The following is a 16298-nucleotide window of genomic DNA, read 5'->3' on the forward strand; positions in this document are numbered from 1 at the left end:
TATATATCTCTTAACAAACCTTAGTTGGTCTCACCAACAACCACCCATGCGTCAGCTCCTTGCTTGCTTGCCTTGGCTTTGAGTTTGAACCAAACACCGCTGATGATTCTTGCTATCTAGTATCCACCCATACTGTGTCGCCCACCCAGGCAGGCATCCTCTTTCACCTTCCACCCATCCTTCAACAACCCATGCATCTGATCTGATTCCTATCAGCCACCTATGCATGCTTCCAACATATCCTTCTCTGCCAGTCATATTACATCTCGCCCGTCCTTACTCCTTCCACCCTTCTTTCCCTCTTTGTTCAACACATCCATCAAGGTCATCTGAAAACCTTCACAGCTGAGTTGGAGTCAGATAGAAGAGGCCATTGGTTACTCAACTCACGTTGCTAATGCTAAGTAAAGGGTGTCTTCTTCAACCGTTCTATAATATTCACTACAACTTAATAAGTCTCACAGTACAGTGAGTGAAGTGAACACAATTCCATCTAGTAGTAATGTCAAGAAGTAATGAATATAACTTACCACCGCACGCCACTGCTGCTGGCTCCCCCCCTGTAGCTCCTGCAGGTGCCGCCTGGTCTCCCGCCCCCTCCGGAATGGCCACATCGCCATCGCCGCTGGCCCCGCCGGCTCTGGTGGTTGGTAGTATGCCTAGAAAAAACATTACATATTTTTAGATGCCTGTACACCTCCCCCTATTTTATTAGTTTTCACTAGGAAGATTGAAAAAAAAGTTAATACAACATACATCATCACTAGTCCAAATCGGGTACTAGGGCAGGAGAGTCAGTAGACAGACACTAGTAGTGGTATATGGTCCCTAGGGTCATCTAGTACTACTCTACTCTTTGGAAAGTTAGCCTGAGCCATGTAACCCTTTTAGATTCATCATGTCTACTACTCTTTTTGCGCATATTAAACCTCGCAGCTTGTTGTGCAGTAGACGCCTTTGAGGCCACATGACGGTTGCGTTCAAGTGAAGAGGTCGAAAAACAAGCCACTTTGTTATGGAGTTCGGTTAGTCTGTATTGTTTAGTCATCACATGTACATGTTACACTTTTTGCCATGACTGCGAAATGCTTGCATTATTGTAGTATACTATCTAACGCGCACCATTTTTCTCATAATAGGCGGAAGATTCCCTTCTACAAACCAGAGATTTGCAGAGCTTATGATGCATGATGTAACCAGTATTTCTACGTTCTACGGTGAGGGGTCTTCCAGAATTCACACAGATCTTTTGTCTTGTCATGCACTTGTAAATGTTTACTGTTTTAATCTTATGCTTTTTGCTGTTGAAGCTGGCTGTAGTAATAATTTCATAGAACGACGTACAGAGCTTGTTACTTATTTGAAAATAAACATTTTGAACTTACACATAGACTCTGTGGTATTTGGTGTGGTGGGGCGGACTTACACAAGTGAGTGAGCAAAAGGGTGTTATTATGTTCTGGGTTGTCTGTCTCATCATCATTGTGTATCTTGTGTGGGGGGTCGGGAGTGGGACCTAATGAGACACTATAGCTAGTCGGTCAGGGGATTGTGGGTTCTTCTGCCTGAGGTGGGAGTAAGGTCCAACCTCCCATCACCAACATCCTATTTTCTTGTGCATAGTTCTGTATGTGGCTCTGCAGAATCCCTACAACAGTAGTAATATGTACTATCCGATCCAAAATACTAGTTAAATATCTGGTTGGGCATTTCGTTGGTGGGAATTTTCAAAGCCTCAAGATTAAGAAGACTAGAAGAGGACAACCCAAAGGACAGGACACAGTGGCTAGAGCTATGGTTCAATCTGAGTTTTATTCCAAAGAAAACCTTCAATAAAGAGTGGCCAACTGGGCAAGCTTAGCTACAGACAGACTAATAGTAGTAGTAGTACAGAGAGTCATAGCAGAGGCAGTTAGAAGGAACTTAGAGGCAGGGATAACCAGAATTTGGAAACAGATAGTCAAGGTCAAAGAAGCTTTTATAAAAAATAGAATTAGAAAGTGGAACCATAATTAATAGTTCGGAAAAAAAAGATGCAGTAAAAGTTAGGGAAATATCATTGTTAATATTAACCACTGGAGGTCTTACTGGGGCCTGCAGCAGGAGCCTCGGTAGAGGAGCGGTCCTCTCCTGGTTGTTGTTGTCCCGCCGACTCGGACCCTGTCTTCTTGCCCCTGGGTGGTGCTGTTGTTCATGTAAGATATAATAAAGAAAGAGACAAACATTAAGGAGTGCTGTGAAACAAATAAATCATTTGAAAAAAAAATCAAAAAACATTTTAGGAAACAACAATTGCAATAAAATTGACCTATCTAATCAGAAGGATCGACTACTGGGCTGCTTGCTGGATTCACGGATCGTCTACTTATTTATGAACACTCCAGTGTTCCATAATCATTCTGATTACAAATACTAATGAAGCCTAAGTACCACCTGACCTAGACCACCTATTCCAGACGGGCCAATTGATCACTAAGACTTATAATTTCCATTTTTTTAGCCATCAAAAATGCATAGATGAGATGGAGGACACATGCCTAAATTTGTGCATACACCAAATTGTGGGTTGGTTGCATCTGATCTTGTTCTGCTACTGACTGACCCTGCTAAGCCTACCACTCACTAAACAAACTACAAAAGGTTCTACGGAGGACTGGGGTAAGCAGCACTCAGTGACAGAGGAGGCGTCATGGAGACCGTAAAAAATGTATTAACTAATACTAACTAAACCTAGTATCCATCCACCACTATTTCACAGGAAGACAATGGAAGGACTAGAGTCTCTCTAGCAATAGTATTACCTAACTTCAGTTTTCTAAAATAAACTCTTACATTAATCAGCCCAAGCTTCAGCAAAGTTGCAAACAAGTAAGAGTAGCGCCGAGCACTGTGACCTGGGTCCTACAATCACAGAAGATTTTGAAATGTAATTTACTTGCAACGTTAGCAGCAGTAATCTTGTTATTCGTCAAATATTTATACACAACAATACTTATACTAAGTTACTCACCAAGCCCAATGACCTCGACACCTAGCAGGTCCAACAGGTCCTGCTCCCGGTCCAGGATGTCAGACCACCGGTGGGCCAGCTGGTTATGGGTGCGCCGGACCCCTGAGCACCAAAACACTGCCCGGCGCACCTTCGCCCACCGACGGTGATGCTCCTGGGTAGCGTACCCGGAGCCGGGCCTGCGCCTGCTGCCAAGGTCAAGGGGAGGTGGTGCTGAATAAAAAAACAAGGGCGGCCACCTCCGCCTCACCAAAAAGCTGCCGGGACTGAACCCCTGCAGGGCGCATTCTGCCGCAAGGCAGGCGGCTCTTGGGCACAGGCGCCCTGCCCTTTGAGCCGTTAGTGGCAGTGCCCTTGGCCATCGTTCTGGGGTGGGTGGGAGGCGGAAAAGAAAAGTTAGAAGGGAAAAAGAAAGTTAGGGGAAGAAGTAAGAAAGAAGTAATAAAAGTAAAAAAAACACAGTAAAAGTAGAAATAAAATGCAAAATATAAACTTAAGGACAGAGAGAGATAGATGATAAATAAAAAAAAGTCAGAAAAACTGTGTATAAAACTAAGGATTCCAAAGATTAAGGGAGGATAGAAAAGTAGGCCCAGAACCATAGCATAGAGTGAAAAATAAGATGGCCGCGCCCATTCGCGACCGCGTGGGTAAGTTCACGCGATATTTCTTGCGAACACGCAATAATCGTCGCAAACAAGTAAAATGCAGTCCCGAACATGACATGCGCATCGCGAACACGCTATACGCGACCCGGAACAGGAAATAAGGCATCGCGATCGGGCGGGACACTTGAAAAACAAGATGGCTGCGCCCATTGGTGACCGCATGGTTAAGTTCGTGAGATATTATTCCCCGAACAGCACCCCAAACACGCACAACGCGCTCCCGAACAAGAAAAACGCATCGCGAACGTGCGCCCCAAGCAACTACGCACGCTCGCGAAGCTACGCGTAGCTCGCGTAGTGCAAGAACATTTTTGCGTAGCTTCACGTAGCGCCACTACGTGAACTACGCCCAGGGTTACCAATATGAGGCAATTTTGTAAGGGGTTTTAGTGCTGGCCAAAGAGTGGGCCGTGTGGTGTACCCAGTAAAATATGTAAGCCAATTCTTTGGTAGAGAGAGGCTACCTATCTCGGACTCCAAACGCAGCTGAGCCCAAGATTTGATCTAGGGCCCCTTACCTCCTAGCAGAGCATAAAGTTCGGATATTAAGTGTTAGAAATGGGGTTCTGGTTGGCAATGGTATGCAACTAAGCCAGGCAGAACCCACCGCTCTAGTCAGGGCAAGGGAGTTACACACTGAATATAACCCCTGCTCACCCCCTTGGTAGTTTGGCAGAGCAGTCAGGCTTATCCCAGAGGCCATGTGTAAAGCGTTTGCGCAACACAATCACACAGCAGTGACAGGATGCACACCACAAAAGAGACTCCAAACAAGGCTATATAAAAATATCCTTTGTATTATTCGTAAAAACACATTAGATCACAATCACATAAATTACTGTGCCACTAGGCACTTTTCATGACGTCACAGGGATTACACAAACCACCTTGCCAATCGGGCACTTGTCATAAACATCACAGTTAGGATAACCAGCAACTAGTAGTAGGATTGCACCTAGCATAAAACATTATGCATCAACCTCATCAGCATTGCACTATATTAAACACTTGTAGAGTGCACATATTAGAAAATCACCATCACTGTGAATATCCCTGTAGTAGGCAACATTACATCAGGGTACAACACATCACATTACTAGTGTACACACTACCATAGATGAGAACAACTGTCAGCGCAGCACCTGCATTCCTATGTGGGTAGCTGGTGTCCTTGTATCATTCCCATAGGCTTCTGGGCCACGTGCCCGCCTACAACAGGGAATGCGGCAATTCGGGATGGTTCCCTCCTATTCGGGAATCGCTAATACTACTCCTCTTTCTGGATGAGGAGTGGGAGCCTCTGTCGAGGTTTACCCCAAGCTGCCAAACACAACAATGTCCCCAAGAGGTGCAGATGTGAAGGAGGTGAGGCACTTACACTGCAACTGGGCAGGGGGAAGATCTCCCTTGGTCTCCCATTTTCCCCTAAGCCAGCAGCTGCTGCCCTCAGACTGGCAGTGTAGCTGCCTTGGCCCGCTTCCTACAAAGGGCACTTCTGAGACCTCGACTGGTCTCTAGCTGCCTCATCAGGCAGCGTGGCTTGGGTCAAGGACACGCCAGTCCTACAGGCACTCAGCTCCCTGCCGGGCTCCAGAGGGACGTGCTGCTTCTCTGGGCCCTGCGCGGACACTTAGGCCCTTTGTGGCTGGTGCGGATGATGATGCCAACGCATCCCCAGCCGTTTTGTGTTCATGTTGGTTGCCTGGCAACGCCTTCCAGGCAGCTCCCTCCTGCCGGACCTCTGATCTGCGGCGTCTCCTCACGGTGCGATTGCACTCCCCTGCGCCTGCCGCATTTTGAGAATCAAAGTGCTCACCATGCACTAGTTCACAGTGCTCCCTCCTGCAAAGGGAAGAGCGCTCCACGTACTGCACTTCATACATTTGGGTCAACAACAAAGCGCTTCCCACGCACTCTGATCTAGGTCATTACAGCGCTCTGCCTGTCTCCACCATGGAGACAAGTAAAAGGGAACATCAATTGCTCACCAGCGCTATGTTTTCTCCAACACAGAGCAGCCCCCAAGAACAGTCCACAGCGCTCCTTGTGTGATGGCTCCCTTAAGAGCACTGGGGGCATGCAGTTTTAGGAAAGCTGGCAGCAGGCCAGCACACAGGGCCCTTGGGCATAGATGCAGTTCCTCCACCAGATCAGCACACAAGGCAAAGTCACAGTGGTGGTTCCCTGCAAGCACAGCAATCCTCTGGTGACACGCAGTGTTTTCTTTTTTCATGGGTTCACATTGAAGTGCACAACACCCCTATTCACATTTCCAGCCCAGGCACCAGACACACCACTGGGGGGTGGAGCCAGCATTGTGGAAGACAGGCACAGCCCTATTCAGGAACAGGTGCAACTTTTATCACCACTCCAAATGCAGATAAGGTCTATTCAGCCTAGCGCCGAGTCACCCAGGAAAGGCAGGACACACCCCAACCCCCCTTGGGACTGGCTGGCGTGAATGGACATCCCATCTCCTCTGTCAGTCATACACATCCAGGCAGGGCACAAAGACACATAAGCACACAGAAATACCCACTCTAAAAGCGGCATTTCTAAAATAGTAATAATAAATCTGCTTTCACCAATAAGCAGGATTTATCACTACTATTTCAAACATACCAAACATGGTCACGCTAACACTCTCAGATCAGAAATTACCACTGAAGCACATCTCAGGGAATCCCCAATGCAACCCTATGAGGCGGCAGCCTCACAACAGTGAGAAACCAAATAGGCTGTTCGTCACTACCAGGACATGCCACACAGTTATGGCACATGTCCTACCTTTTACCTACACTGAACCCTGCCCATAGGGCTAGCTAGGGCCTACCATAGGGATGACTTATATGCAGTAAAAGGGGAGTTGCAGACGTGGCAACCAATTTACATGCTACGTCACGGCGGCAGTAAACTGCACGCGCAAGCCCTGCAGTGGAACACGCTTGAGACAGGTTTGAAGGGCTATGTCGGTGGGTGGCACAAGCAACGCTGCAAGCAGCGATGCAAGCCCACCAGTAGCATTTAATTTATAGGCCCTGGGTATATGTTATACCAGTGTACTTATAGGACTTATAGGTAAATTAGATATGCCAAACAAGTGTAGATCAATCTTACCAAGTTTACAAGAGACAGCACATGCACTTTAGCACTGATCAGCAGCGATAAAGTGCCCAAAGTCATAAAACCGCCACCAACAGGTCAGAAAAAATACAGGAGGAAGGCAAAAAGTTCTGGGATGACCCTACAAAAAGGGCCAAGTCCAACATTAAGCCTCTATTGTCCACCTTAAAAAAACAGCCAGTGGGTATACCTGCACGATGTCGCATCTCAGCCCCTGTCACCAAGTGACGTCATTGTAAGTAGGAGACGTAGTCGGCATCAGTCAGGGAATAGTCTGTTTTGGGTTGCTCAAAAGAAATAAGGCCATGTACGTCAAAAAGGCAGGCCATCTGTTTACAACCCCCATCAATCCATTGGTGAAATCGGCCCTGACACATACCGGGGACGAAGTCAGGGTTAGCAAAAAGAGTAAGCAAAGGGAAAGTGGTAAGTGCGCCCTAGTTGCAACTGAGTCCAAGACCCTGATGACTGCCTCCATAACTGGTGATGAGTAAAGGCCCTAAGCTCTATGCTTGCAGGGGAGCCATATCTCTTCCCAAATCTTTGTACTCGCAACTGCTTGGTCCATAAAGTTCCAATGTTTTCGGAGAGTTGCCGGTTCCACTCCACAAGAACTGTAGCTGGGAAGCTTGGTAATATCCCAGCAACTGGGGTAGCGCGATTCCCCCGTCCTGCTTTGAGCGGTACATAATGTGTTTGTGAAGGCGAGGCTTCCAACCCGCCATATAAATGTATTAACATCCAATTGTAGGAAATGAATAGTGTTAGGAGGAGGAGTTAGAGTGTGAAAGATATAGATAACTGCAGCAACACGCCCCATCCAGGAGAGAAGAATGTAATTCCAGAACGGCAGGTCCTCACGAGTTTGGGTAACAAGAGACACAGTTGAGGGCTAGCGTTTGAGGTATGGTGCGAGCCAAAGTAATGCCTAGATTGGGAATGGCATCTGTTGCCATTCAAAGGGAAACTGAGAACGTAAGGCAGTCTCAGTCGCAGATGCAGCCAAAAGATTTAAAAAATTATGATTTCTGCAGGTTAACCCTAAACCCAGGGATCTCACTGAATAGCTGAAGGTCTGTAATCAATGCCAGAAGAGAGGTCAAAGGCTCCATAATGGGCAGAATGACATTGTCGGCATAGAGACTTCTCAAATGGGTGTCAGCCCCGAAAGGAATCCCTTTAACATCTGAGTTATCACTGAATCTTTACGTTAGGGGCTCTACATATAGCTTGAATAAAAGCGGCAAAAGAGTGCATCCCTGACAAATGCTCAGGAGGATGGGTAATGGACAGGACTGAGCTCCATTTACCCTAACCAATGCCCAAGGAGTGCTGTATATGCTCCAAATGCATCTCCTAAATCTCTCTCCAATGCCAAAAATCCAAAGTGTGTCAAAAAGATAAGGCCAGTTTACCCAGTCGAATGCCTTTTCAGCATCAATAGAGAAAACCAGAGCTTTTTTGCGTGACCGATGTGTTATATCTACAGGTGAAAGAAATGCTTAGTGTTGTCTCCGCACTGGTGAGAAGGAATAAAACCGGATTCATCTGGGTCTATAAAGACCTGGCATTAAGGGATTAAGGTTCTGCGTCAAAATGCTAGCAAACTACTTCACATCCACATTTAAAAGAGAAATGGGTCTATATGACCCGCAAAGTGTGGGGTCTTTGCCCGGCTTGGGGATGACCGAAGTGATGGCTTCCAGCATGGAATCCGGCAGAGAGCCCTTTTTAGAGAAAGAAGCCAAAAGTCGAGTGAGTAAAGGAGCTAAGTCTTGGCAGAAAGTCTTATAGAACGGGGCACTAAAACCATCATGTCCAGGAGCTTTCAGTGGTTTTAGGCGCGCTATGGTCGATACCACTTCCTCGATTAGGATAGGCTGATCAAGAATGTGAGACTCCTCAGCAGGTAGAGAGGTAAGACTAATAGTGCAGAAACATTTCACAGGGCACTAACAAGGTCATCTGTAGACAAATAAAGACAGGTATAGAAGGTCTGTAAACCTGAGGCGATACCTTCATCGCAACTGGATTCTGAGTTGGGACCAGTTCGACTGCTTTTTCCCGACCCATTATGTACTTTACTGCAGGGATGGTGAGACAACATGCAACCACAACGGTTGCTGCCAAGGTAAAATTGACGTTTGAGGTGCAGCATGGCAAATTCCAGTCTATCCAGGTCTAATTGTTTAAGCTGAAGACGAGCCTTCTCCAACTCTCTGCAGATCCTAGGACCCCCAGTCCGTTTATGAATCGGCTTCTAATTCAGAAACTTTTTGCTCAAGGCGGCAACGTTTATCCCGACGCTGGAAATTCTCAGCAGCAAAAAGAGCTATAAATTCTCCTGGAACCACCAATTTAAAAGCTTCCCAAGCAGAATTTTCTCTGTTATCGTTAGTAGTTAAGTAATCTTTGATCACTGTTCGAATTGTGTCAACTGCAGGCTGAGAATTTAACATTGTCTCACAGAGGCGCCAACATGAGCAATGAGATGGGGAGGGAGGAAGAAGAATCGTCAAGGAAATAGGTGCATCATCTGAGAGAGAATGTGGGTCAATAGTAGCGTCGGTTATAAGGCCCAGTACAGTTGGGTTGACAAACAATTATCGATCCTTGCATACATCTTATGGACAACAGAGCAAAACGTAAAGCCCCTAGTGATGGGATGCAACCATCGCCGCACGTCATGCGGGTTACAAGCCAGCACAGACCCAAAGGTGAGAATGCCCCAGTCTGTGCGGATTGTTGGCCGGAACGATCCAGGTCAGAGTTCATTACAAGGTTCATGTCACCCCCCACCACCACTATTGACGCGTCGAAAGTGTGGAGAACAGCGGCCAGGGACTGTGTCAGAAAGCTCTCCTGTTTTTCTTACTTAGCTTAAGTGAAGTGGAAAGAGCCAACCTTGGGACGAAATGCAAGGAGACGCCCCTTGGCCTCTGCCACAGAATCTAGAATTCTCCTGTAAAGAGTTTTGAAAAGAGAATGGCAACCCCACCCTTTTTGGAGGGACCAGACGACTAGTGTTGCTGTGGAAACCAAAGGGGCTGCATTCTGCGGACATCCTTGGTGACAAAGTGGGTGTCTTGGAGAAGACCGATATCACTGCCTGACTTTTTCATGAGAGAGAGAATGGCTGACCTCTTGGTGGGATATATTAAGGCCCTGAACATTACGGCTAACAATCTTAAGTCCCAGGAGGCCTACAGTGGGAAGAGAAGAGACTATAATTACATCAGGGAATTTGTTCCTGTGAGAAAACAACTGTCTGATCACAATGATTCGGAGCTTCCAAATAGAGACATTCCTATGTTCTTAGATACATATAGACCCCCAGACCACTATACAGATGAAAATCTATTTTGTCTTTTTGGTCCTGATGAAGGTGATACAAATGTATTGATAGTCACGAAATGTGCGTAGACCAGTCATTACACTTTTGGGAGTCCTACCCAAGAATCAACTGAAAAGAATATTCTATGAGAAATTAATTTGACGGACCTGTGATTGTTAAAACTGTGTACTTTGAAAATTGTCATTACAGGACTTATGAATAGGACTCCACTACAGAAGTTTTTTATTGTGACCTTTTGTTTGTGTTGGTATGATTCATAGTATGTATGAGCAGAATGAAAGGTGAGATTGAAAGGTTGATGGTGTTATATTTTCTTTGGGGGATACTATATTTTGCTTCTAAAACCTAGAGAAGCTAACAATGGTCTCTTGCAAATTGACATGACATCATGATTTTGTCGTATCTGTAAATGCTTTTACGAATCTAATTAATTATATTTTTATTTTTAAAAAGTATATGATATAAAAAAAACATTTTTGATAAATAAATAAAATAAAAAAGAAAAGCAATGTGTACAGTGAGATTCTGTGCTAAGGGGAAATGTCTAGTTTGAGTGATTACCATTGTAAAAATTAGATAGGCTAGCTAAGAGGTTTTTTCTCTTGTATTGATTTCTCTCCCCCTCCTCTTAGGCTTAAAAGCAACCGGGGGATACCTTTGTATATACATGGTCTCAGGGTCAGAACATAAGATCCCAGGGGCTGCGTTATATCGGGTCCGGTGACATTGGCGAGACCCCGAAAGATCCTGCATGTCAAAAGAATGTGTATCATGGGAGGGATATTCTAGACCAAGAACTATTTAGGCCTCAGAGAGGGATCTGATTTGGAGCACTCTTCCTTCAAGGTGAAAGATAATCCTGAATGGATAACACCAATAATAGGAAATGCCAATGTCCACCAGATAGGCTGTGGCTGGGTGAAAGTCATGCCGTTTTGGTAGTGAGATTATCATTAAGTTTTGGTACAGTTGCGGCAAATGGCACCTGAATTGAACTGGATGGACATCTCAGGATTTATGCAAGATGGATTCCTTCATTTGAAAATTGTGAACACATTCCAAGATGTCTGCCGGAGGGATCCTCACCTGTCTCAGCAGCCTAACACGATGACATCTATCCAGCTTAATCATAACATCTGCCGAGCCTCCCATGATGGAGTGACCCTGGGCCTGCACATCCTCCTCCAGGTCAGCGCATTCTGCGTCAGTTGGAATATCTCAAATACAATGTTCTTCTAGACCACTTTTGAAGATCCTCAAAGTATGCCTAGAGGTCAATTTGTTGTTCCCGGCGACAAAGCACTTCCTGTTGCAGGCCTTCTGCTTCTTCATCCTTCTTTGTGACTCCATCTTCCATGGTGACAACACTTTCTCCTACTTTGACCAAGTCTCTACGGTCCTCATGTAGGTCTGAGGAGAGGTCTCTCTTGACTGTCTGCAGGTCTTCGCGTAAGGAAGTGAAAAGGGACTCCATGAACCTGCAGGTGACTGGACTCTCCACATCTTCTGCTTCGGTTGGGAACTCCACGTTCGCAGCAGCCGTCTTGTTCCTTGTGGTTCTTCCTGGGTGTCTGATAAGCACAGGGAACGGTTCCTTTTACCCTTAGTCCTGGCATCGTGGTAAGCCAAGTCACAGACAGTAGTTGAGGCAGGGGGGAAATCTCAGCAGGGGCTGAATCCAGCATATAAACAGCAGGGAACCGCGATTTCCGGTCCACTCACTTGCAGCTGAGCATCGGTGACCCCACAGCACCGCACACCCCAACCGCCAATGGGCAGACCGCATCTTCGGGTTCATTTCTGGTGTCACTCTGGCCCCCCAAAGAAACATCATAGAGGGAGACCACTCTAGGGACAAGAAGGGCAGGCTTGTAGAGGATCCCTGCAGCCACACCGGATCCTGTATCTTCACTCCTAGGCCAGGTCAACCCCAGATCACCCCAAGAAGCGAATGCGGGGGGATCTTCTCTAGTCTCTCCTTGAAGATTCAGTTAGCACAAAGCGAGAGTAAGAGAAGGGCAGACGGCACCGTATGTGCGGGAGCAGGTGCAGTTTCGGGGCCACTCAACCAGATCAGGAAACCAGGCCCACAGCATCAGTATATTGACCCCAGGTCAGGCACCGCTGTTGCCCGGGTTGCCTACCTCCAAGGCTCTGTAGGCCCAGTGTAGTCCTCCAATACTGCTGATTGAGGCCCATGCAATTTGGGAGTAGTCTGTGAAATCCACTGTGGGGGAGCTCACCCGCATCCAATGGTTGGCCGGTCCCACGGCCATCACCCTTGAGGCCTGGGACCAAGGCAAAGGCTTCCCCCATAATGAACACCCCCGCAGGCTTCATTGCCGTTAGCTGAGAAGGGAACCAATGCGTCGCGGGGATAGTGCAGGGCCGAGCTCCACTCCTCAGGCAAAGCAGAGCACCCGGGGGAATCCGCAGGCCCACACCGCATGGCCAGTAGAAAGGCCCCACCCCATCGTCCAAGTCACCAACAGCGTCCGACGGCCGCCATGCGCCTCAGTGGCACCACTGCCAACTCTGCCGCAGGGGCACCGAGTCCTCCATTGTCAGCTCCCCGGGCAACAACAGGAGTCCGAGGTTGGCGGGGGCTGCCAAACTCAGTGGGTAAGGGCTTTGGTCAATGCTGTAGAGATGGTGAGGATGGAGCTTGATCGAGGCATGTCCTAACCAGCAGCCATCTTGGTCACGCCCTCTGTGCCCGCTAATACTAATCTCACAGAGCTAGGGAAAATGGCAAAGGCATTAGAAGCAACCCTGGGCTTTCAAAACCGACCTCCATTGGCTCCAGCCCAATGGAATGAAAGGTCAGTCCAACTATGGCTCACCTAATCTGAACTGAGCCCACAATATACGTGTATAATATAGCCTGCAATCCCCTTCAACCTGGGTGCAATTAGTTGTGCACATTCTTAGACCATAAGGAGTGCAGTGTCTCCTTGTTCTAAGATGTTATAAATTGACAATAATGTCAAGCAATGCTGACTGAGTACCCCCCCCCCCCCCGGTCCCCAGTCTCGAGAAAGATTGCCAAGAGCCCAGGTAGTTGAATGATTAAGTATGTCCTTGCAGATGAAGTGTGGCCGCCCACCTGCAGATCATGTGTTTTTAATGTAATGCACAGATGTGGGTCTCATGCCTCCTATGGCATAGGATCAAAATGCAGTTGAGGCTCGGCATGAACAAAACTAGTCTGGAGTTGTCTGTGTCCTGCTCAGAGGGGCCATGGTCTAGAAGTCAAGGCTGGACTGTTCCTACTGGAGTAGGACCAAGAATGATTTACCTATTTTTGCTGTCTTCCTAGTGTGTAAACACAGGCAAAAAAACACAATGGGATACAAGTGTCAGTACTTAATTTGAGCCGGTGGGGGACACGGGCCCTTATTTTTTAGGACTGGCACTTATTTTTCCATATGACATATTTAGAGAGGAAGAGCAGGAAAACACACAGATCAGAAAGACGGAGGAATAGAAAGAAGCTAAAACCGTCAGAGAGGAAGAAAGAAGGAGCTTGCAAGAGTGAGATAAAGGGGCAGGGAGAGTCTCACAGTTAATTAAAGGAGCACAAAATCGTTTTAAGAGTACAAGCCTTGGTACTCGGCACGCTGAGTGGTTCTGCGCAGAGCTTTATGCACCAGCACTCTTTATCTTACAAATCAAGCAATGGGATCTGTCCTGGGTGATTACCGGTATCAATGACTTTTGCAAGCATTACACTCATCACTTTTGACCGTTTTAGCCGCCTTCATAATGTCAGCCGGGTAACCTTTGTAGAAACAAAGGAAGACTGAAACAGCAAGAGTCTGTGCCATCCTGGTCATTTCACTGGGCAACATCATGGAGCAAGAAATGGAAAGCACTACTAAAGAATGTGCAATTAAAATCATTAGAGAATCTTTAGTTTCTACCTGTGAATGACAATTCTCCAATCTGCATCAGTTATGCAGGTGTAGGGAGTAATGCACAGCCCTGAACAATGGTAAATTTGCACCAACGTTTGCCCTAACAGCCTGGTGCAAAAATGGCAGTTGCATTGTCTGACTAGTTCAAATGAGGTATTTAAACATTTGGCATTTGCAAATATCTGACTTGCACTGATAGCCGAGTGCATAAATAGTTTTTTGCACCTCTTGGTCAGTTAAAATGTTTGTGCAAAATGTTACTGCACCAAAGCAAAATATATGATAGCTGATCTAAAATACCTCATCAGTTTTGTGTTAAGCCTTTTGCTTGTCGAATAGCTCTGCGCCTTTTTCAGGATTAAGCCTTGTGATTCTGTCTATATCTCTCTAATGGTTTATAACCTTTCTGCTTAGGGCAAATTACCAAGGCGTACCATGCACATCCTTGGGAAAAGGCTGGGCTGTTCTTGTGTGTCCCTCTGGCCTGGTGGTATTCAGCTCAGTCATATCTCACTTTAAGACTCTATTACCCATAGTCTGCCAGTAGCCAGATTCAGTACAATTGTATATCGAGATGTTCCCAAAATCTGCAATTTTCCTACAAATAGAGTCATAAAACCCCCAAAGGGTGTACATCTTTTTGATTTACTTACTCTTTAAGGATGTGGTTTAAGTGGGCTGAGTCCCTCCGCGCCTCAGATCCAGTAGTAATTAAAAACGGACATCGAAAGGGGTCCCTAGGCCCTAGATTCACGTCTATAAGTGAACTGGCAAAGAACACGGATCAATGTCTGAACAGTAAGGTTGTTCTCACATTCAAAGCAGTCCATGTCAGCAATTTAGTTCCTGTTTATATTTCATGTTTGACACTCTTGCGGAATGCAAGATTAAATAAGCTATTACCAGAACATTGTGTTTCTGTATTTTTTGTGTGTATCATATTGCTTTTTCATAGTGCATATTAGGACTGACCGGCCTCCAGGTGTTTATAATGGGCCACGATTGAAATCTCTGGCGTTGAGGCTGAAGGCAGTGCCAGTTTCTCATGGTGCCTGTCTGTGGGACAAAAAGGCTTTCAGAATACATGGCCATAGATTCCTTGGCTTCCCCACAGAGAGCAAAAAGCAAGGGTCACTTATTTTAGTTGCAATTGTGATTTTTTGTAAATGTGTTTGAAGGAGTCGGACTGTTGTCAAAATATTGACAGGGTAGTAAAAGGAAATGCAGGACTTACAGGCGAGTGCACACATTGTGTGTTTGTGGGGTGGTGATGTGAAGCAGATGCGAGGAAGGGCATTCAGGTGAGAGTGAAAAGTGCAGAGGAGGAAAGAGATTAGGTTTAAGATATGCAGATGGACAAGATGTGAAGCCCTGCGTCACATTAAACCTGCGCCAAGTATAATGTACGCAGGCTATGCGTTCCCACTCAAAAAAGCCACATAGAAGTGGCGCCGTGAAATTTACATTTCACTGCGTCACTCTATTACTTGACTATGTCAAAATCCTTACGCCGGTTCAGACAGATGCAGGGCTTTTAATATCGGACTTGCTTTTGTGTTCTGACGCATTGCTGGAGTTGCGTCAGTTTTACGACCAACATCCAGCAATGCATCACTTTTGCACCAACAGATGCATCAGAATTTCTGATGCATCTGTTAAATCTTCGCCCATGGAGCCCAGTATTGTAAATACTGCACATCCATGGTGTAGCACAGACATTTGACGCAGGCGCAAGGAAACTGAAGCATCAATGCCGATGCGGCAGTTTCTTGTAGATGAGGCCTTCAGTTTACGTGTTAAAGCCATGCCATAATTACATAGGCCGTGCCCTCTTTAGAGGCTCCCCCCACTTTTTTCATCCCACTTAAAGCCCTGGTTAAAAATGCATAACTATTTAGCTGGTACAGCTTGGCGTAGGGGCTGTTGCAAATGGTATTGCAACGGTAACTGCTGCAATTGAGATGATAACTTGCTTTTTAAAATTTGTGTTAATGAATGTCATTTTGTATACTGTAGATCTCATTGTAAGATCTGCATCGTTAATAAAACTTGAAACTTGCGGAGGGGTTGTTTCTTTTCTAGAAATGGGAAATTGCTGCTTATACCAACTCCTCACTGTCACTGTAGAACAAACTCCACACTCACCAACAAGGGACAGTTTTAAAAACACTGCGGTAATGGGCAGAGTAAAGGACTTTCATTATAAGAATTAGCCAGACGTCTAT

Source organism: Triturus cristatus, chromosome 6 (genome assembly GCF_964204655.1).
Source record: "Triturus cristatus chromosome 6, aTriCri1.1, whole genome shotgun sequence".
NCBI classification, from domain to species: domain Eukaryota; kingdom Metazoa; phylum Chordata; class Amphibia; order Caudata; family Salamandridae; genus Triturus; species Triturus cristatus.